A 23,149-nucleotide genomic window follows, 5' to 3' on the forward strand; every position below is an offset into this window, starting at 1 on the left:
TGAACAAGAATATCTAAAATACTCTCAATAAAGAGAATTCATATATACAGGCTTTGTCTATCAGATATAGAAATGATTTAGAAATATATGACAATTCTGATAGCATAGTATTTGCTCAAGGAATTATAACTGATCAGTGGAGCAGAATAAAGAGCCCAGGAATAGCCAGACACAATTATGCACTTTTTGTATATGTCAGAAATAGTATTGCTGAGAAATGAGAAAAAATTAGGATAGCAAAATTGATTCTTTATTTGAAAAATGTAGCTCTGGATGGAATACAGCCATATCCTTCTAAGGAAAAATTAAAATATACAAACAACACTCACAACTTTTAAAAAGACTACTTGCTATTCTTTTATAGGGGAATAATTGCCAAAGAATAAATAAAATATGAACACTAAAACAGAATCTCATAACATTTTATTAATTTAAAAATGTTTTATCAAATGATATTTTAGAGAATAAATGAGACAATATTTTCTGAGAAAAGTTTTTAAGTACCCACATAATGGTAAAATGATCTTTGCCTGCAATTGTAAAAACATTTATGAAGGGCATATCTGTAACAAATAAACAAAGACATAAAACAGGTTTCTCTACAAAGATATTTTATTTCATTCTCAGCAGACTGACAAAGACGAGTGTAATTACACCAAGCTTAACAAAAATGTGAAAGAAGGAATCACTTCTGGTACGCACATTTTCTGGCCATCAGGCTTGTCATCTTAATTAGCTTAGATGAAGTCTGGGAGATTAGACACTCGTCCTTCTGAGTGCATCTCAGTGGGTCATAAAGCTGTGACCCTTTTCCTCTTGCACTGTTTCCCTCCTCTGCCTCCCAGCCACTATGAACTAAGAGGCTTTGCCCTGCCATGCCTTCCTCGTGATGTTTCTGTCTTACAGCCAGCCAATAGTGGACTGACTCCTCTGAAATCTTGAGCCAAATAAACCTTTGCTCCTTAAAGTTATGAGTGTCTGATATTTGGTCCCAGCAACAGGAAAGCTGATGGATACACATTCTATATGGGACCACTATTTTAGTGTGAGGGTAGACTGCTTATAACACAATTATGTAAGACTAAAGAAAACCAGTGCTAGCAAATCTTTTAAAGTTTTACATTACATTGGGTTGTATTTCAAGCACAAAGAGAAGAAACTCAAATAATTTAGGAAAAAGGTATGTTGGATTTATGTTGCTTAAAGGTAATTTAAAGTATAAGTTTAAAAATAGTAAGAAAGGAGGCAGTAATGAGCATCAGAGTGAATAGTAGATATTTAAAAATTGAAAAAATAATTGCTAGTATAAAAGCAATATAACTTTTCAAAAGTTAAAACCTTTGGCATAAATAAATATATATATATATATATATATATATATATATATATATACCTAGTTATAAAATTATGCTGTTTTTTAAAAAAGTAATGAAAAATCCCTGAAATAGTTTTTAATGATAATGTTATTTTCCAAAATAATTTGATTAGAGCCATGTTATTAATTTAAGAATTTGTAATTAATGCCTTATAGCTGAAAGCATTTTTATAGAAGTATATGATAAACCAATTGGTTAGTTAGTAAGAATTTAATGATTCAAGTATTCAATAGATTCTCTAGTTTAAGACCATTATGCTTCACATTAATATTTTTAAATATTATTTTGAAATTATGAGCCATCTGTTGTTGACATTAAAGCCTTATAAAGTAAATCTCCCTCCACTTAGACTTTACAATTATAGGAAATAAAATAACTGGCTCCTTTTATTTTCATTAATTATGAAATAATTTGATAGTTATTTCCTATAATTAATATTTATGTCTTTATATTTCATAAACATTCTAATTCATTATAAGATATTAGTAAATAACTGAAAAAAGCAAAATAAGAGAATTATTTAGAATTTTTAATCTCTGTATTTCTATTTTTTGTATTTCACCATGCTAAGCATTTCAGCCTCTAAAGCATTATGATATCATTATGTAGTTTACTCTTTTATAGCTACAAGATGACTGTTACGTTTAGATAATTCACATTTGAATTGAAAGTGTCCAAAACTTAGAGAAAGATAAGGATAAACAAAGGGTGTTCTCCTCAAGCCTCTCTTGTCTTTGTGTACTAGTCAGAGTTCTCAAGAGAAAAGAATCAATAATATATATAAATGTAGATGCAGAAAAGAGGTATTAATTATAGAAATTAGCTCATGTACTTATTGCGACTAAGAAGTCCCATTACCTGCCCCTCCAATGGGAGAACCAGGGATGTTTGTGGTATAACTCAGTCCAAGTCTGAAGGCCTCACAATGGTTGTAGAGAATTTTGTGGAGAGGAAAAACGTCTGAGTCCAGATTTATGTCTAAATGGCTAAGACCCAAGTTCTTAAAAGGCCAATTGAAGCAGAAGATGATGTTTCACGTCAAGCAAGGAGAACATACATGCACCCCCTTATCTTTTGTTTTACTCAGACTCTCAAGAAATTCGATGATGCTCATGGGCATTGGCAGAGCTGTCTCTTTTACCCATGTTGCCAAATTAAATGCTGATATTTTCCTGAAACACCCTGACAGACACAGGCAGAATTAATTTACATTAATTTTAAACATTAACAGCTATTTCAACATATTTAGCTTACTTAGGTTAACACATATAATTAATCTTCTCATGTTACAAGGGATAAATCTTTTCTAAAATCTCTGAAGCACACTTAATTTTGTGTCATTGGCCAGAGCAGACTTCCATGCCAATCTGAGAACAATCAGTAGATGCCCAGAATTACCTTGATACACACTGATACACTCAGCCAAATCATGACCAATCTTTTAAAGCTGGCCACATACTTGTCAAAAAAGAAAAGGATCTTTGATAGCATGGGATTACTTCTTATCATTTTATGCTATAATAATGAGTTATCTGCCTTAGAAATGATGCTCACTTGTGAAGCAGAGGGAACTAACACTGATTGTAGGCTCATCTGTGTCACTCTGCTACAAGAGCAGAAGAGGAGGGTAAATCTGATATTTAAGAAAAAAGTTGTGACTGTTTTTCTTTTACTTTCTAAAAAAGTTAGCACCTTTAACACCTTTAAATTTCATTTCATTTAAAAACCAGAATTCAATGAAAAACAACATTGGATAAAGAATATAGAAAAGTAAATGTTACATGTAACATTTCAGAAAATTATGTATTTTTAATTAATTCAAGCATTTTGGAGTACATAGGTATTTGAAAGTGTGGATATAGATAAAATAAAGTTTAAAGAAAATGTCCATATGATAGATGCACATCTATTGGAGAAACAAAGCTGAGAAAACCTAAGTTTTTAGTACAAACAAATAGCGCAGTATAATGAAAAATAAAACTTGGAAATACTAGTGTGAACTTAGATGAAAGAAGAAGTGAAGAAGTATTTTTGTGGGTTGTGCATTATTCCTTCTCAATCCTTAAGTTTAGAGAGAAATTTTATACTCCCTTGTACATGTCAGTTCACAGAACACCATGTCCATAGGTCTACTCAGCTATCTCTTTTATGTTTTATCTTACTTTGTTTATATCTTTTTCCACTACTTTTTGTATTTCTCTCTTTCATGTTGTCTATTTCCCTGAAACCCTCCATCCCTATATGTATTGATTCATTTATTGGGATCTGAAATACTTATAAATCTTAGTGCATGTGCAGTGCTGCTGCAAGGGTGCTGGGATTTATAGACATGAATATAAATGGTATGATTTTCCTTTTACATCCCCAAACCTAATTTTTTGAAGTACATCTATATTTTTTTATGTGTTTCTAAGTTGTGCCTTCTTACATCTCCATGGTATTTCACTTACCATATTACCCTTAGACTTTCTCAATGTAATGCCCAATTCTGAAGCCTAGGACTACACATTAGCCTATACGCTAATATAAAGAGCATGTATTCAATGAGATAATAAATTCATAATGGGGTTAGTTTGTGTATTAATAAAGATATGCTGACTTTTCTCTCTAGGGAGTTAGAGGAGGAGAGGATTTAGTACAGGAATAAAGTATTAATAAAACCCTTGAAAGGGCATTAGTTGACAATGGTAGGAAAGCTAGTTCTCTTTCTTCCATAGCTTTCACAGCCTTTTATGGAATCAGGAAGTTGAGAATCTGAAGGATTCAGTTTTCACAGGTAGGTGACTCTCAAGAGAGCAGATGTAGGCTGCTTAAAAAAGTAAATAAAACAAAAAACCCTCAGACCTACCCTCACTAACCTCATGTCTGATAAACTTCATACAATTGCCTATTGTTATCAAAGTCTCTTTTTTAACCTTTCAAATCATGTTTGATTTCTTGGTGCAAGAAGTAAGATAGCAATAAGTTTTGGAGAATTTATTTTCATACTTTCTTCTTCAGGGATATAGAGGACTTATATAAGAAATTATTTCCCAATTATATGTAAATGCACATAAAGGTATATGTGTGTGTATTTATGATTGCATGTCAGGGTTACATATATGATATTGATACAAATATTTTTAATTGAATTCTATAAATGGCTGATTATTTATACACATATGGTAGTTCATAAAATCTGTCTCCTCTTGTTATTGAAATTTACAGAAAAGGGTAAAAATATTTGCCATTCAACATATCTATAGTCTAGGATCTTGTCATGGTTTTCTTTAACCTGGATTCCTCTGATTTCAGAAAAATTATATTTCTTTGTATGTTTCTTAATAATTCAGACTTATACTTCTAACACCTCATTAGTATCTCCTAAACATCTTCTATTCACTTTTCTATTTATTTTAATGTGATTCAGATGTCCTTAGATTATTAAAGACATTCATCTCTTAGCCATTTTAGATATCATAAATATACTTCCCAGTCCATTCATCTTAATATGAATACTGAGTAGAAATTATTAATCTTGTGGTTAATAACTTTAATATCTTTTAAAAATATTCCCTTACAGGGAAGGTGTAACCACACTTCCTTGGGTGCAACATGGATGGTACCAGTGGATTGGAAGAACCGATTTCCGTGGAGGTGGTGTCGGTGGCACAGGCTCTTTCTCTCCCAGCAGAGTCTTTTGGCAATGACCCGGATATTGAGATGGCTTGGGCCATGAGAACCATGCAGCATGCAAAAGTCTATTACAAGTTGATTTCATCAGTTGACCCACAGTTTCTGAAACTCACCAAAGTGGATGATCAAATCTACTCTGAATTCCGGGAACATTTTGAGAAACTCAAGATAGATGTACTGGACTGAGAAGAACTCAAATCAAAATCGCCTAAAGAGAAGTGGAGACCATTCTGCTTGAAGTTTGATGGGAATGTAGAAGACTTTAACTATGGTACTTTGCTGCGATTGGATTGTTCTCAGGGCTGCACAGAGGAAAACACTATCTCTGCTCCCAGGATACAATTTTATGCCACTGAAATTGCTCGGAATCGAGAAGGCTATAACAAAGCAGTTTATATCAGTGTTCAGGACAAAGGAGGAGTGAAAGGAGCCAACGAAGGAGAGGCTGGAGGAAAGAATGGAGCTGAAAGTGGAGGAGAAGAAGAGAAAGTAGAGAAAGGAGCAGATAGTAGAGGAGAAAAAGAAGAGGGAGTCACTAGAGAAGGAGAAAAAGAAAACTGACAAAGGAGAAAACCAGAAAGAAAATGGCACATCAACCAAAGCTGTGAAGCATCTGTGTAAGGTAGACAGGGAGTAGCACTCTGGAGGCTGTGACTCAAATGAGCCTAGGGTAGCACGGTGCTACTTGGCCAGACCCCTTTGGTTAAATGTAAGTCTTTGTCAGTTAAAGGACACTCTAAGGACATCTGCCTAGCCTAATAATCATGAGCTGGTTGTTCCCTTGTATGAACAGACTTAAAGACTATTACTGGCATTTTAGTGAATTGTTTCTTGACTCTCAACTGCTGGCCAAATGAGAAGTTTTATAAAGAAATTGCTCTTAGTTCTTATGATCATCTATATATGTGAAAGAGGGAAAAATAAGAAAAGAGCCAACAACAATAAAACATCATGGCAAGAATGAGTCAATATCTCTCAATTATAACTATCAATGTTAGTGGCCTCAATTCACCAATCAAAAGAAACAGACTGACAGAACGGATTAAGAACCAAAACCCAGCAATATGCTGTATACAAGAAACACACTTAACTCAAAAGGAAATTAATAGACTGAAAGTAAAAGGATGGAAAACAGTTTTCCATGTGACAAGATCCCAGAAAAAACCAGGCATAGCAATCTTATTTGCAGACAAAGTAGATTTCAAACAAAAACTAATTAAGAGAGATAAAGATGGTCACTACATCCCTGTGAAGGGAACAATCCAAGAAAAAGAGATGACAATCCTAAATATATATATGCACCAAATATAAATGCCCCAACTATACAAAACAAATATTAATGGACATGAAAAACCAAATAAACAATAACACAATTGTAGTGGGGGACCTCAACATCCCTCTATCACAAATAGACAGATCATCTAGAAAAAAATTAACAATGAAATTCTAGAACTGAACCAGGCTATTGAACAAATGGACTTAAGAGATGTTTATAGAATGTTCCACCCCACAAAATCAGAATACACATTCTTTTCAGCTGCACACGGGTCATTCTCCAAAATAGATCACATGCTAGCTCATAGAACATGTCTAAGTAAATGCAAAAGAATTCAAGTTATCCCCTGTATATTATCAGACCATAGTGCAATAAAATTGGAGATCAATAACATAAGAAATCACAAAATGCCCACAAACATGTGGAAATTGAATAACACTCTCCTGAACAACCAGTGGGTCACAGAGGAAATTAAAGAAGAAATTAGACAGTTTCTACAAGTAAATGATAATGCCAGTACAACATACAGGAATCTGTGGGACACAATGAAAGCAGTTCTATGTGGGAAATTCATAGCAGTGAATGCCCATATTAGGACAACAGAGAGAACTCAGGTAAATAACTAAATGCAGAACCTCAAACTCCTAGAAAAAAGAAGAGCATAACAAACCCAAAGCTTGTAGAAGAAAGGAAATTATAAAGATCTGAGCAGAAATCAATGCAATGGAGACTAAGAGAACAAAACAAAAAAAATCAATGAATCAAAGAGCTGGTTTTGAAAGAATAAATAAAATTGATAAACCTTTAGCCAACTTTATCAAAAAGGGAAAGAAAAGGCTCAAATCCATGCAATTAAGAATGAAAAAGGTGAAGCCACAACAGATCCAGCAGAAATTCAGAGGATCATCAATACCTACTTTGAGAACCTGTACTCTAATAAAATGGAAAACACAGAAGAAATAGACAGATTCCTAGATACATACCAATTGTGAAAGTTAAATGAAGAAGATATTGAAATTCTAAACACCCCAATAACAATGAGTGAAATTGAAAATGTAATAAAAAAATTTACCAACAAAGAAAAGCCCAGGTCCTGATGGGTTCACAGCTGAATTCTACAAGATGTTTAAAGAGGAACTATTGCCATTATTCTTTCAACTCATCAAGGAAATTGAAAGGGAACCAAGGCTTCCAAATTCATTCCTGGAAGCAAGTGTTACTTTGATTCCAAAACCAGGGAAAGACCCAATCCAAAAAGAGAACTGCAGACCAATCTCCCTAATGAACATAGATGCAAAAATCCCCAACAAGATACTGGCGAACAGAATACAGAGGATCATCAAGAAGATCATACACCCTGACCAAGTCGGATTTATGCCAGGGATGCAAGGATGGTTCAACATCCATAAATCAGTAAATATAATGCACTATATTAACAGAGTCAAGGACAAAAACCATATGATCACCTCAATAGATGCAGAAAAGGCATTTGACAAAAATCCAGCACCCATTCATGATAAAAAATGCTGCAGAAAATTGGAATAGAAGGTCTTTATCTCAACCTGATTAAGGCTATCTATGAAAAGCCAAAAGCCAACATCATACTAAATGGTCAAACCTGAAAACTTTCACGCTAAAATCAGGAACAAGACAAGGATGCCCACTATCACGAATCCTGTTCAATAGTGTTCTGGAAACATTAGCCATAGCAATTAGAAAAGAGAAAGAAATAAAAGGAATAAAGATAGGAAAGGAAGAAGTGAAACTGTCATTATTTGCTGATGATATGATACTTTACATAGAGGACCCAAAAAACTCAATCAAAAGCCTTCTAGGCCTAATTGACCGATTCAGTAGAGTAGCTGGATACAAGGTCAACACTCAAAAAAAATAGCCTTTTTATATGCAAATAGCAGATCCATTGAGAGAGAAATTCGGGAAAAAATTCCTTTTACAATAGCATCTAAAAAAATGAAATATCTAGGAATCAACCTAACAAAGGAAGCAAAAGACCTCTACACTGAAAACTACAGCACTCTGAAAAAGGAGATCGAAGAGGATATAAGAAAATGGAAAGATATTCCTTGATCCTGGGTAGGAAGGATCAATAAAGTGAAAATGGCCATACTTCCAAAATGACTATATAGATTTAATGCAATACCAATTGAAATTCCAACAATATATTTCACAGAACTAGAGAAAACAACCCAAAAATTCATTTGAAAGAAGAAGAAACCTAGAATAGCAAAAGCAATTCTGGGCAACAGAGACATGGCTGGGGGTATTACAATCCCCAACTTGAAACTATACTACAAAGCTACTGTGATAAAAACAGCATGGTATTGGCAAAGAAACAGACCCAAGGATCAGTGGAATAGATTAGAAGATGCAGAAACAACTCCAGACATACTCAGTCACCTCATCTTTGACAAAGGAGCCAATTGCTCTCATTGGAGAAAAGATAGCCTATTTAATAAATGGTGTTGGAAAAACTGGATTTCAACCTGGCAAAGATTAAAACTAGACTCATACCTATCACCATGCACTAAACTAAGATTGAAGTGGATTAAAGATCTAAATATCAAGACAGAAACAGTAAACTTGCTGGAAGATAAGTTAGGTAGAACTCTCAATGACTTTGGCATGGGAAAAGACTTTATGAACAAATCTTCAGTAGCATGGGAGCTAACACAAAGAATCAACAACTGGGATCTCATCATATTAAAAAGCTTCTGCACTCCAAGATAAACCACCAACAGAGCTAAGAGACAACCTACAATATGGGAAGAAATTTTTAGCAGCTGTACCTCAGACAAAGGCCTACTATCTAGAATATATAAAAAAATTTAAAAAATCATAGCCCCCAAATTAAAAGACCCAGTTCAAAAATGGGCATCCAAAGTGAACAGATATTTCTCAGACAAAGAAGTAAAAACACAAAATAAATATATGAAAAAATGTTCAACATCACTGGTCATTCAAGAGATGCAGATGAAAACAACACTGAGATTCCACCTCACCCCAGAAAGAATGGCTGCTATCAAGAAATCAACCAATAACAAATGTTGGCAGGGGAGGGGAGAGAAAGGAACCCTTCTCCATTGTTGGTGGGAGTGCAAACTGGTGCAACCACTGTGGAAATCAGTATGGACATACCTCAAAGAACTAAGACTAGAGGTCCCATTAGACCCAGCTACTCCCCTACTGGGTATCTTCCCAAAAGAATTAAAAGAATCATGCCACAGTGATATATGTGCACCTATGTTTATAGTGGCACAGTTTGTAATAGCTAAGCTTTGGAAACAGCCCAAGTGCCCATCAACTGGAAATTGGATAAAGAAGTTGTGGGGTTTTTTATAAAATGGAATACTACTCAACCATAAAGAATGAGAAACTAGAGTCATTTATAGCTAAATGGATGCATATTGAGGCCATACTCTTAAGTGAAATAAATAGGACACACATGTGTAAAAATACCAAATAGTATCTCTAGTGCGAGAAACTGAAAGTGTAAATAAGGATGAAAATGATTAAAATGAATAATTGATAATTTGAAATAGGAAAAGGTCCAAAGGTGGAGGGGTGGTGGGAGGAGAAGGAGAAAGGGAAGAAGGGAAAGGAAAAAGTATGAGAAAGAAAAAAATGGAAACAAAGTCTATGTAAATAGGGAAGGGCACATAGGTAATGGGGAAAAAAATAAGAACTAGATACATCATGTTCAGGTACAAACACCCAATGATAAATATAAATGTATTGTGTACCTAAAATGTACCAATTAATATAATAAATTAAGAAAATATTGTGCCCTCTAAACCAAAAAAAAAAAAAATCCCTTGCTCTTTACTAGTACCCCTCATTTTCTTCCATTCTCTTATTATTTATACCTTTATGAATCTTTCATTGATGTATCAGTTGTTAATATGAATTCAAAAGAAGCACAAGTGAAAATTGACTCCTTTACCTAAGAATAATTTATTTTATATAACTGAATTTTTAGCATAGTGGTAAAATGTTGCTCCATTTTCAGAAATTAGGATTTTTGTTTATAAACTTATTTAGTGTAATTAATGTTCTTGATTTTTAATATATTAATGGAATCAGTAAGATTTTGGTTTCATCTTACATTTGTTCCATTATATTTTCTGGTTGATATGTTTGCTTATTAATTTAGAAAAACATCTATTGAGCAGCTCTTCTCTCAAAATTGAGGATTCTTTCTCTATATTTTATATATTCCTTTATTGGTTTATCCATTGAAGAAGAAAGTACTCGTGAAATTTCTTTCTCTTAGCAAGGTACAGTGGTAAATTCCTATAATCTTTGCCATTCTGGAAGCTGAGGCAGGAGGATCAGAAGTTCAAAGTTAGCTTTTGCAATACAGTGAGATCTTACCTTAGAAAATAATAATGGAACAAAGTTCTTTTTGATGCAGGAAACTTTATGATGGAAGTATGAGATCAAAATAAACTTCCTCAGAGTAAACAGAAAAATAGATGCCCTATCAAAACTTGGTAATGCCATGGGAAAAGCTCTCTATTCCACATTCCTTCTGGAATGCACCATCTTGTGTCCAGAATACATGATCTTGTGCCTGGAATACACCATCTTGCATCCAGAATACACCATCTTGGTTCCACAGTACACCCTCTTGGGTCCACAGTACACCATCTTGGGTCCACCTTTCTAGGACTCGCTGATAGCAACTGTATTCTTACTTATGTACTATCAATCTTCAAGAACTGGAATAAATCCAGAATCAAGTAAAAATATTCCTATAAAAGTAATTGAAAACATAATCAAGTATGTTATTCCTTAGGCAGAAATAAATTTTAATTGCCATCGTTTATTTCATCTTTTAGAATTTATAATCTTGCATCACAACAAACAAATAAAGCCATTGCTACCTTTGATGGCCTTTCCTACCCACTGCATTTCCTAGAGATGATTATGCCTTTGCCTGCTCTTTCTTGGAGTTGGGTGCCTTACTGATGGTAATGGGCAGAAAGGGAGTAGCAACAAAATAGAGGTCTACATAGTGAAGGAAGAGTTATGTAAGGAGAAAAAAGAAGAAAATAATGGAATGGTTAAAAAAAAAGAAAGTGAATAAAATTAAATAGGATCATGTGTGGTGTGAAACTGAGACTCTCAACAAATGAGAAAAAGGCACATTTAGATGGCAACTATAGGCTTAGGAAATGTTGAAGAAGGGTATTTAGGAAAAGACAGTGAGAGAGCTTCAAAAACAACATTAAAGATGCTTGGGTCTTTGGAGGAGATTTGCTTTACTCTCTTAAATACTAGAACTGCTTTTCAATCTGCTAAGCAACTATGGTGATTATTTAATTGTAACTATGCTCAGACTTGGATGAAGGGGGCTCAAATTTATATGAGTTCATTTGACGCATTTTACCTCTAAAATAAAAATGTCAAAAAAATAAATGTGTTAGTATGTTATAGTGACTTATTTAAATATGTATGTGCCTGTGTGTAATTTTAGAATACATTTAATTTTACTGATAATTTCAATACTGATAATTCTGTTTTATGTTGCTGAAGCACATTCATAGTTAAGTCATGGGAAAAAACTTTAGTAAATGATACCTCAAAAATATTACTGTTGAAACTTTATATTCCTATAACCTATATAGCTAAATTATTTCTACACCATGAACATATATAAGTTATTTAAATTGATGTAAGTGAAGAGTCAAATTTAGACATGTAAATATATATGGAGATAGTAATATTTTTTAACAAATCTTAGAATACAATTAGCTAAAACATTCTATTTTATAAAACATATATTCCCCAAACTAGTGATTTCTAGAATATGATCCTACAATGCTGGGGAACCATAGATGCTCTCATGGGAGACATGAAGTTAAATTATATTTATAAAATACTAGTATGTCATTTTGTGTTTAGTTATCCAATGAATGAACAGTAGAATTTTTGAGAAGCTCCATTTCATGTGATATTACAACACATTAATTGGAGAAACATATATTGAGAAATCATCTGTATTTTACTAAAACTAATATTTTAAAAGTTGTGACAATCGGGACGGGGATTTAGCTCAGTGGTCCCACCACCTACCTCACAAGCGCAAGGTCCAAAGTTCTATCCCCAGAACAAAAAACAAAAAAGTTGAGACAATCATAAAATGATGATATTCTTTTCATATATTTGTATTCTTTTCATATAGTAATTTTATTTTAAAAATATATTATTTATGCTAGCATTTAATAGATCATTATTGGTATTTTATATGAATTAATAATAACTATACACATAATTTTTAAATTTCTTATATGATAAATATTCATAAATATAATCAATAACAATATAATATTTTGAGGAATTGTTTTTTTTAGTGTTCAAAGGGGTTCTGAGATCATAAAGTTTGAGAGGATCAGTGCCAAAAAGCTGTTAGAATAAACATTTCTTTGTGTAGAAAGAGGATATTTCTGTTTATGTTTGTTTTGTTTTTAGATTTCGTATATATGATTGCTTAAGAGTGAAAAATAGGAGAATAGGTCAGCAGGGAAAGATGGTGGCTTAGTGAGATGCTCTTGTGATCATCTCTTTATAGATAGACCAAATTGAACAGTTGTTTATGAAACAAGTGACCTTCACAAGAGCTTAGAAAGAGACATTGCATCTGATTTTATAATTAAAAAGTAAAAGGCTTATTGAAGAGGGTAGGAAGGAAGGAGGCAAGAGACTGGCATGGCTTACATTGCTCCTCCCCCAATGCCAAGCAAGACAGTTCAGGCAGAGAGAGAATTAAATTCAAAGTCATGGGACCCAAAACCAGACTCACTATGGTGAAACCCAGTGCTAGGCAATGCCCCAAGACCCCTAACCATGAGTTCAGTTCCCACCGATCGAGCCACTAGACCTGCTTTTAACCAGGTTTAAAGCACTGACACTCTCCACCACTCCCCCTCCAACTTTAGTGGCAGAGCAGGGGCAAAGATGCCACCCACTGATTAAAAAAGCAGGAAAGAAAGCACAGTGCTTTATCATGGAACCCAGTATCAGGACTGTCTTGTGAAATCCAGCATTTGGAAGAAATTGAAGGCCCAGTACACAGGCCAGAACTCACACAAAAAGCCTCCAGACAGAGGTTCCCTGAGCTCGAACAAAATACAGAGAAACTAGGTCCTTTACACCAGTGGAACTGATTCAAGTTTTGACTTGTACTATTTCCATCCTGGGAGTGGGCATCTCCTCAGACTATGCAGGCCCTTGTAGCTATGAGACTCAGGGGACACCCAGTTTAGCTTTAGCCCATGATGCCAAGGAACTAATGCCATCACTTGCCTGCAACTGTAGCTGGCACAACTATTTCCAGGCCAGTGCTCATTAATAGGGCTCAGTGACTGCCTAGGCTAATGTTTCTGCCTGCCTCACTGCTAGTTGTGGTGTTGGTCTTATTGTACCCCATCACTGTGCATCCTCACAGCTATAACACTGAGGCACAACCCAGCGAACCATCAGCCTAGGTGGTCAAAAGACCCCATTAAAACTACCCTAAACTTGGGAAAGGAATGGTATAGGACCACATTCACTGAGACTAGGACAAATAGTAAACAAAAGACTGCCCTGGAACTTAGAACTGAACAGGTAAAGCCCAACACTGGTAAAACCCTAATGGTCCTTGTCCCAACCCTGCTTGGGGATAGGTCCTCTGGAACAACTCTAATGCCACAGGAAGACATATGCTCCAGGCATTCAGTATTCTACTCCACCTAACATCACTTGCTCCTGGTTATAGTGGTCTTGAGCCATAGCAATAGACAGCCTAAAGCAATGTAGGCATTGGTCATAGCCCAGTGTAATGCTGATCTTGGTGGGCTGTGACTAGAGTAACACAACTTGGTGGCATTGTGGCCAACAAGGTGACACAGAGCCTGGGGCTGGTATATCCACAGTGATTCTGCCCACAGAAAGCTTGAACCCCACAGTCCCTGAATGTTGGCCAGTAATGTAGAAAAGACACCTGGGCCTACTCCAGTCTCTGGGATAGGCTTGGCAGATAGGCTCCTCTTCCTAAGCTATCTATTGGTTCTTTCTGAATATCATATCAAAAGTGTACTTGGGAAAAAACTGGGTTAGGATTGTCTTCTAGTAGTAAGTGACAACATACTAACACCAGAGGCTCAATAAAGCTGGAACTGCACCATCCAGTGCTGAAATAGTGGAAGCAAGTGTGAACACAGGTTCAGAGAAAATAATCAGCCTGGTTAGAATTTCTGGAAAAAGAGGCACAAATTCAGGTTAAATAGACCAAAATAAATATGTAATCCTGCTCTACCCAGATGACATCATACATCAACAAGCATCAAGTTTTCAGGCAGCCATGACTTCACCTAATCTACAAAATAAGGTGCCAGAAATCAATCAACTAGGTTGTATTCACTATGGGACAATTCTCATACAGAGAATTTAAAACAGTTCTTTTGTGGAAGCTCAATAATCTTAAAGAAAAAGCAGAGAAATATTTCAAAACTCTAAGAAATACATATAACAAGGAAATAGAGATAATCTTTTAAAATCCAACAGAAATTCTGGAGGTAAAAAATACTCAGTGAAATTAATAATGTGATCAAAGGCAGCAACCAAAGCATAGATAAAGCAGAAGAAAAAAATGAGTGGCCTTAAAGTCTGTTGAAAATACACAGATGAAAGCAGAAAAAAAAAAAGATTGAAGAGGAATAGAGGAAGAGTGCATGAATTTTGGGACAGTACTGTAAGAACAAATAGATTAATGGGATTCCAGTAAGACTTTTGAATCCAAAAACAGTAGAAAGTTCATTCAAAGAAAAATAACAAAAAAAACACCCAAATTGCAGAAGGATATAAATATACATGCATAGAAAAATGAAAGTCACCAGTCAAATGTACTCAACCAAGTCTATCCAAGCTGTCTTATCAACAGGCTTCAGAGATGAAAGATAAAGAGAAGATTCTCAAGGATACAAGAGAAAAGAATCAAAAAACAAAAACCCACAAAGGAAAGATGTCCAAATTCACCCAACAACAGACATATGAGTGGGAATCAGATCAGATCAGATCAGTACAGATCAGAGAGCATGGCATCAGATTTTTATAGCATTGAAAAAGGGGAAAAAAATACTGTCACAAAGAATACTTCACCCAGCAAAAGCTTTCTCTTAGAAATAGAGGTATGATATCCTACAAAAGCAAAATCTAGAAGAATATACCTTTCACAGACATTCAACAAAAAGTGCTAGTGGAAGTTCTTCAAATTGAAAGAAAGAGACTTTAGTGAGTTAGAAAATATAGTTAAGTATAAAACACAATGCTGAGAGTAATTATGCAAAGAAATTTAGAATTCTCTGATATGGTAAATGTGATGTGCAAATTCATTTATGTCATTAGTATGAAGACTAAAAATTAAAATGATTAAAAGTAATATGACAGTATGCTAAGACACTAGAAAAAACAATTGAAAATAATAATACATTAATATGTTAAGAGGTAGGGAATATAGACAGTGGTAAGGGGAGACGATAAAAATTTCCAATGTGAGAAATGAAGTAGAACTGTAGAGATTTCAAATAGTGAAATCTTGGTCTTTTGATTTGATTTTTCTGTTCTTATATTTACAATCATGACAAGTTGCTATTAGTTCAAAATAGCTTGTTATAAAAATATTTTTGCAAGTCTCACAAAGTAAAAATCTATAATAAAAAACCAAAGTAAAAAAAAAAAAGTCAATAATCAAGAAGCCAAAACAGAGCCCGCTGCAGACAGGCAGGTCTGCGGATGGGGTCCCAAGGCATCCAGTTACACGGGAAACATCGAATCAGCCTGCTGCAGACAGGCAGGTCTGTGGACCTGGTCCTGAGGTCACCAGTCATGCAGAAAACACCAAATCACCCCGCCCCCCCAGCAGCAATCCACTGGAACCCCCTGCTCCTTTGGCCTCCTCTCTGTACAGCCACCTGGTTCCACGCTACAAAGACGCAGAGGACACCGGACTACCAGACCACTCTACTGGAGCTAATCAAGTTCTCAGCATTTAAAGAATTCCTGCCCAGAGGTAGGCACTTCTGAGGTGCTGTCCCATTGCTCCTGGTCCAGAGGAAGGGGCTTCCAGGTCACCAAATGTCCCGCTGCTCCTGGCCCAGAGGAAGGGGCTTTCGGGCCACCATCCCTACCGCCACTCCCAGACCCTGGCCCACATCTCCCATCTCAGAGGAGGTGAGCCACATGGAAGCCAATAGCACCATCCCCTTGCACCCCCAGTTGAAATGAGAAAACATGTGAATAAGTCTCAAAACCAGACTTCCAGATCACCTACAGCAACCTCAAAGGGAAATGAGATGGAACACTCTGATACTCAACCATCTGGACCCACTGAACTGGCAACAAAAGGAGATATGGAAAAAAGGAAATCAGAAATAATTTCTCAGATAACAGGAGAAATTGTGCTCGTAGTGCAAGACATGATTAATAAATCTAGAGATGAGCTGAGGAACATGATGGAATCCCAACATAGGAAACAAATGGAATCCATAAAACATATGCAAATAATTGACAGTCTACACAGCAGAATGAGCCAATGTGAGGACAGAATTTCAGATATAGAAGATAAGATTGCAATTAATGACCAGGAAAGAAAAATTGCTTCAAAATTATAAAGGAACATGAGAAATCAATCCAGCAGCTGCTACATGATGGAAAGAAGAATAACATAAGACTGATTGGAGTCAAGAAACAGGAGAGAGTGCAGATGACATAAAAAAACTTCTTGGAAGTAATGGCAGAAAACTTCCCAAGCAAGGGAAAAGAACTTGACATACAGATAAGTGAGGCATATAGGACTCCAAATAACCTTGATCAAAAAAAATCTATACATAGGCATACAGTTGTTAAGATTCCAGAAACTCAACAGAAGAACAAAGTTCTACAAGCAGTTAGAGAAAAGAAACAAATCACATAAAAAGGAAAGCCCGTCAGAATCACAGCAGACTTCTCAACACAAACCATCAAGGCAAGAAGAGCTTGGAGTGACATACTCCAAGCCCTAAAAGAAAACAGCCTCCAACCCAGATCGATGTACCCTGCAAAAGTATCTTTCAAAATTGATGGAGAAATAAGATACTTTCATGACAAAGAGCACCTTAGGAACTTTGTGACTACCAAACTAGCACTCCAAAGAATTTTACACAATATCCTAGGAACAGACATTGAGGATCACAACCCCAGGAAGCAAAGCAGAATGAATCCATCTGGCATGACAAGAAATTAAATGTAAAGGGGGAGAACACAACAAAAAGAAAAAGTCATGGCAATGATAAGTCAATATGTTTCAGTTATAACCATCAATGTTAATGGTCTCGATTCACCAATCAAAAGAAATAGACTGGCAGAATGGGTGAAGAAGCAGAATCCAACAATATGCTGCATACAAGAAATACACTTAATTCAAAAGGAAACTCATAGACTGAAAATTAAAGGGTGGAAAACAATACTCCATGTGACAGGAACCTGAAAAAAGGCAGGAGTAGCTATCCTCTTTGCAGATCAAGTAGATTGCTAACCAACACTGATTAAGAGAGGCAAAGAAGGACACTACATCCTTGTAAAGGGAAGAATCCAAGAGGAAGAGATGACAATCATAAATATCTATACAACAAATACTAGTGTGCCCAACTATGTAAAACAAATACTAACAGACATGAAAAGTCATACATGCACTAATACAATTGTAGTGGGGGACCTCAGTACCCCACTGCTACATATAGATAGATCAACTAGACAAAAAATAAGTAACAAAATACTAGAGCTTAATCAAACTCTTGAACAAATGAACTTAACAGATGTTTACAGAGTCTTCCACCCCACAAAATCAGAATAAACATTCTTCTCAGCTGCACATGGGTCATTCTCCAAAATAGACCACATACTCAGTCATAGAATATGTTTAAGTAAGTGCAAAGGAATTGAAGTTATCCCCTGTATATTATCAGACCATAGTGAGATGAAATTGGAGATCCATAGCAAAAGAAACTCGAAAAATTTCATAAACATGTGAAAATTGAACAACACACTTCTGAATAACCAATGGGTCACAGAGGAAATTAAAGAAGAAACCAGACAGTTCCTTCAATTAAATGACAATGACAATATAACAGATCAGAATCTATGGGACACAATGAAAGCAGTCTTACAAGGGAAATTCATAGCAGTGTATATGCATATTAGGAAAACAGAATGAGCCCAATTAAACAATCTGATGCTGAACCTCAAGCTTCTAGAAAAAGAAGAGCAGGACAACCTCAGAGCTCATACAAGGGAGGAAATTATAAAGATCAGAGGAGAAATCAATGCAATGGAGACTAAGAGAACTATACAAAAAAATCAATGAAGTCAAGATTTGGTTCCTTGAAAGAATCAACAAAATTGACAAACCCTTAGCCAAGCTTATCAGAAAAAGGAAAGAAAAGGCCCAAATCCATGCAATTAGGAATGAAAAGGGTGAAATTACAACAGACCCAGAAGAAATCCAGAGGATCATCAATACCTACTTCTAGAACCTATACGCCAATAAGATGAAAAACACAGAAGAAATGGACAGATTCCTAAATACATATGAATTACCAAAGTTGAATGAAGAAAACCTAAAAACTATATCAACCAATGAAATTGAAAACATAATAAAAAACTTAACAACTAAGAAAAGCCCAGGCCCTGATGTCTTCACTGCTGAATTCTACAAGACATTTAGAGAGGAACTACTGCCACTATGTTTAAACTCTTCAATGAAATTGAAAGGGAAGCAATACTCCCAAATTCATTCCTGGAAGCAAGCATCACCTTGATCCCCAAAGCAGAGAAAGACCCAACTGAAAAGGAGAACTATAGGCCAATCTCACTAATAAACATAGATGCACAAATCCTTAATAAGATACTGGCAAATAGAACGCAGAATATCATCAAGAAGATCATACACCCTGACCACGTGGGATTCATCTCAGGGATGCAGGGATGGGTCAGCATATGCAAATCAATCAAAGTAATACACTATATCAATAGAGCCAAGGACAAAACTATATGATTATCTCCATAGACGCAGAAAAAGCATTTGAAAAAATGTAACATTCATTTATGATAAAAACCCTACAAAAAATTGGAATAGATGGTCTCTACCTCAAACTGAAAAAAGCCATCTACAAAAAACCAACAGCCAGTATCATAAATGGTCAAAAACTGAAATCCTTCACACTAAAATCAGGAACAAGACAAGGATGTCCACTATCACCACTCTTGTTCAATATAGTTTTGGAAACATTAGCCACAGGAATTAGACAAGAGAAAGGAATAAAAGACAGGAAATAAAGACAGGAAATGAAATAAAGACAGGAAATGAAATAAAGACAGGAAATGAAGAAGTCAAATTTTCATTATGTGCAGATGACATGATACTGTATATAGAAGACCCCAAGAACTCCACCAAAAGTCTTCTAGACTTAATAACCAAATTCAGTCAAGTATCTGGTTACAAGGTCAACACACAAAAATCAATAGCTTTCCTCTACATGAATGACAGACTCACTGAGAGAGAAATAGGGCAAATAATTCCTTTCACAATAGCATCCAAAAAACTGAAATACCTAGGAATCAACCTCACGCAAGAAATCAAAGACCTCTTCTCTGAAAACTATGGCACTCTGAAAAGAGAGATTGAAGATGATATCAGAAAATGGACAGACATCCCCTGCTCCTGGGTAGGAAGGAATAATATAGTGAAAATTGCCATATTTCCAAAACTGCTATATAGATTCAATGCAATTCCAATTGAGATCCCAGCAGCATACTTCATGGACCTTGAGAAAACAATCCAAAAATTTATTTGGAACAAGAAGAGACCCAGAATAGCAAAAGCAATTCTAGGTAACAGAGATGTGCCAGGGGGTATCACAATCCCCAACCTGCAACTATAATAAAAAGCTGCTGTAATAAAAACAGCATGGTACTGGCAGAGAAACAGACCTGAGGACCAGTGGAACAGATTAGAAGATGCAGAAACAATGCCAGACACACTCAGCCATCTCATCTTTGATAAAGGAGCCAAACACCCTCACTGGAGGAAAGGTAGCCTCTTTAATAAATGGTGCTGGAAAACTTGGCTTTCAACTTGCCAAAGATTAAAACTAGACCTATATCTCTCACCATGCACTAAACTAGAATTGAAATGGGTTAAAGATCTAAATATTAAAATAGAAATGCTGAACCGGTTGAAACAAAGGTTAGATAGAACTCTTGAGGACATCGGTGTAGGAAAAGATTTTATGAACAAAACCTCAGTTGCACATGAACTAGCACAAACAATCAACAAATGGGATCTCTTCTTATTAACAAGCTTCTGCACAGCAAGAGAAACCACCAGCAGTGTGAAGAGACAACCCACAATGTGGGAAAAAATCTTCACCTGCTTTTCCTCAGACAAAGGTCTACTATCTCAAATCTATAAAGAACTTAAAAGGATCAGACCTCCCAAATTTAAAGACCCAATCTGAAAATGGGCATCTGAAATGAACAGACATTTCTCAGTCAAGGAAGTAGAAATAGCAAATAAATACATGAAAAAATGTTCAACATCACTCATCATTCGAGAGATTGAAATCAAAACAACACTGAGTTTCCACCTCACACCAGAAAGAATGGCTGCTATCATGAAATCAACGAATAACAAATACTGGTGGGGCTCTGGGGAAAGAGGAACCATGCTCCACTGCTGGTGGGATTGTAGACTGGTGCAAGCACTGTGGAAATCAGTATGGAGATACCTCAAAGAACTAGGACTGGAAGTCCCATTTGACCCTGCTATTCCACTGCTGGGGATCTTCCCCAAAGAATTAAAAGAATCATACCACAGTGATATATATGTGCACCCATGTTCATAGCAGCACAGTTTGTGATAGCTAAAACTTGGAAATAGCACAAATGCCCATCAACTGGAGACTGGATCAAGAAAATGTGGGTTTTTTAATAAAATGGAGTACTACTCAGCCATAAAAATGAGAAATTAGAGACATTTATAGCTAAGTGGATGCACATTGAGGCGATACTCTTAAGTGAAATAAATAGGACACACATGTATAAATACCGAATAGTTTCTCTAGTGTGGGAAACTGAAAGTGTAAATAAGACTAAAATGTATAATAGGTAATGTGAAATAGGAAGAAAAGGGGCAAAGGGGAAGGAAGTGGGAGGGCTAGGGGAAAGGATAGAAGGGAATGGGATTAATATGAGAAAATGGAAAAATAGGAACAAAATCTTTGTAAATAGGGAGGAATGGAGAGGTTGAAGGGAGGGCTGGGCAAGCGTGAAAAATAAGAACCAGGAGAGACTATGTAAAGGTGCGAATTTCCAATGATGAATGTCATTGTATTGTATACCTAAAATGTACCAATGATTAGAATGAATAATCGATAATGCAAAATAGGAAGAAAATGTCCAAAGGGGTAGGGGTAGTGGGAGGGGCAGGGGAAAGGAAAGAAGGGAAAGGAAAAATGATGAGAAATTCAAAAAATAGAAATAAAATCTCTGTAAATAGGGAAGCATGGAGAGGGTGAAGGGAGGGCAAGGAGTGGGGAAAAAATAAGAATCAAGATGCATCATGTAAAGGTACAAGTTCCCAATGAGAAATGTAATTGTGTTGTATACCAAAAATGTACCAATAAAAAGAAAAAAGAAGCCAAAACACTACTGTACTAGTATACTAGTTCATTTAATCACAAAGGAAGATTTTAAAAGATGGAGAAAGAGAGGAAAGAACTAAAATACACACATACACACACCCACACACACACACACAAAACATAAGTAATTTACATAATGAGTGTAGTGGAATTTAAGTACAATTAATTACTGTGAATATAAATGGATTAAATTCTCCAATTAGAAAATAGAGCATTATTCAGTGAATAAAAAATAAGACCCAAGTATATGTTGCTTGCAAGAAGGTCTCTTTACATCTAAGTACACATAGACTGAAGGGGAAGGGATAGAAAAAAATTATTCCATGAAAATTGAATCCAAAGAAAGCTGAATTAGTGAAACTTATATCAGACAAAATGTGCTTGAAATCAAAAGATGTATAAAGGGGCTGAGATTTAGCTCAATGTTTCCACCGCCTGCCTCACAAGCACAAGGTCCTGAGTTTGATCCCTGGTACCAGAAAAACAAACAAACAAACAAACAAACAAACATAGATGTATAAAGATACAAAGAAAGTGATTATATAATGATAAAAGGGTCAATTTGGCAAGCAGAATAACAATTCCAAGTACATATGCACACGATATTCCTCTACCCAAATATAGAAAGCAAACATTAATGGACCTAACAAGAGAGTTAGTCTCAGTAGACTAGAAAGAGTCACAATAATTTGTGACTAATTGCACCCTAGAAGAAATGGAACTAATAGATTTCTTCAGGACATCCCATCCAACTGCTGGCAAATACACATTCCTGACAAAAGCACATGGAATATGTTTTAGGATAAATTACATGACAAGCCTCAAGACAAGTCTCAAAAATTCTAAGAAAAATTGATATTATATTGAATAACTAAGAATAACTTATCACAATAAAATAAAACTTAAAATGAATTTCAAGGAAAGCTGTGGAAACAGCATAATTACATGGAGATTTAAAAACTTACTTTTAACCAAAAAATGGATCAAAGAAGAAGTCAAAATTGTATTTATAAAGTGTCTTGAAACAAATGAAAATAGAGACATAGGATACAAAAATACATAGGATATAGGAAAAGCAGAAA

General features: G+C 35.4%; 1 pseudogene across 1 annotated transcript in view; it reads left to right on the top strand.

Moving 5' to 3' along the window:
• Window positions 1-12,580, top strand: part of LOC101725674 (protein PBDC1 pseudogene) — a 195,590-nt pseudogene extending 183,010 nt beyond the window's left edge. The window contains exons 8-9 of the transcript XR_015451553.1: window positions 4,094-4,152; window positions 4,939-12,580. The product of XR_015451553.1 is annotated as a protein PBDC1 pseudogene (transcript). The remainder of the gene's footprint in view (window positions 1-4,093; window positions 4,153-4,938) is intronic.
• Window positions 12,581-23,149: the final 10,569 nt, after the last annotated feature.

This window comes from Heterocephalus glaber, unplaced genomic scaffold, assembly GCF_053883595.1.
Source record: "Heterocephalus glaber isolate CG9 unplaced genomic scaffold, H.glaber_assembly_v1.0 deba00001429, whole genome shotgun sequence".
NCBI classification, from domain to species: Eukaryota; Metazoa; Chordata; class Mammalia; order Rodentia; family Bathyergidae; genus Heterocephalus; species Heterocephalus glaber.